The sequence below is a fragment of the Charadrius vociferus genome, unplaced genomic scaffold (assembly GCF_000708025.1).
Source record: "Charadrius vociferus isolate BGI_N301 unplaced genomic scaffold, ASM70802v2 scaffold596, whole genome shotgun sequence".
Classification (NCBI taxonomy): Eukaryota; Metazoa; Chordata; class Aves; order Charadriiformes; family Charadriidae; genus Charadrius; species Charadrius vociferus.
The window spans coordinates 6,208-7,745 of NW_009648643.1; positions in this window are offsets into that span (position 1 = coordinate 6,208).

The window sequence follows — 1,538 nt, forward strand, 5'->3', positions numbered from 1 at the left end:
GCTTCTGTAGGGAGAGCAGGGGCTGCAGATGGGTACGGCAAATACTCTGGGAGTTGTCAGGAGTGATGGGTATGAAAGGAGGAATCAGACCTCACCTTAGATTTGCAGGTACTCAGCGTTCCTGAATGTGCTGCTACAATATATGAAGCCTGAAAGAGGGAAAGATGCCAGGGAACGGAGCAATGCGGCAAACGGCATCTTCTCTGCTAGATGTATTGGATACAATGCTACCCCTGTAGGATCGTCCTAAATGAGGACCTGCAGAAAGAAGTGTACAGGGACAAACAGCTCAGCATTTCAGAGGCTGCGAAAAGTGAGGTGGAAATTGGGGACAGTGAGCAAGATGATGAACTGATAGACAGAGAGGTGCACAGGCAAGCAAAGCTGAAAGCCCTTTCTGCCTTTACAGGTCATGCCCAAAAGGACTCTGTGCTCCAGTTCCCACCTGAAATGACCATCCAGGCAGGACACAATACCACTCTGCACTGCAATTTCTCCACCAGCTCTTCCAATCCTATCCTCTTCTGGTACCAGCAGCACCAGACCCAGTCCCCTCAGTTGCTGCTGCAGGTGAGCAAGTGGAATCCTCAGGTGGATTCAGGGAGGTTCTCCTCCGTACTGTCTGTGGAGTCCTCCCAGGTGTTTCTGCAAGTGTGGGATGCTGAGCTCCAGGACAGCGCTGCCTATTTCTGTGCACTGAGCCCACACTGGTGCCCACAGCATGCAGCAGTGCACACAAACCAGGGGGTGCTGTGAGGAGCGGTTCCCTCCCTGTCACTGCTTGATGTAGCTCTGAGCTCAGCCTGCCCAGCAGTGGCACCTGGGGCTGTGGTGAGGCTGGGCCTCTGCCTCCCCAGCTTGTGTACTCAAGGCAAGTAACCTACCACCTTGTCTTCTTCCCTTTCCCTGTGCCTCCACAGATAGCCACAGCTGGAGAACAAAGCTTGTGGCAGGAGGCACAGCTTTGGGATTTGCCATGTGGCCATAGTAGCCCAAGAAGGGAAGAGCCCTTCCTTGCCTCACATCTGGGTGTCAGTAAGTGAGTAAGACCCATCAGGCAGACACTGAATGAGATTCTTTGGTCAAACCCTTCCTGCACTCATTCTCTGCCTGGGAGTGGTCCTACTCTCTTTCATGTCTCTTCTTATTCTCAGGGAAAAGACCAGTGTTCGGCTGGAGGAATCCCTATGTCCCCAAGTCCATGCTGGTTTCCCTGTCCAACAACTAGCCATCATATCACAGTGATCTCATCTGCTCCCATGAGGAATAGGAATGATTGCTCACAAAGCATCACCCACTTCACCTGAGAAAGCCTAGGGTGTCTGGTTGTTGTCCTGCTTGCTGCTCCAGCATGGCCTGCCTCTCCCAAGTGACGTGGGTCTGCTCTGCCAGACCTGTTGCAGGCTATGCATGCCCCTAATGATCTCAGAGAGCTCTAGGCTGCGTTGATGGGGAATTGAGAGCAGCACTCAGTGTCCTGCACTCCACTGTATCTCGAATCCCTTGGACATTTCAGGTCCTGCTTTTGGTTGCTCTCC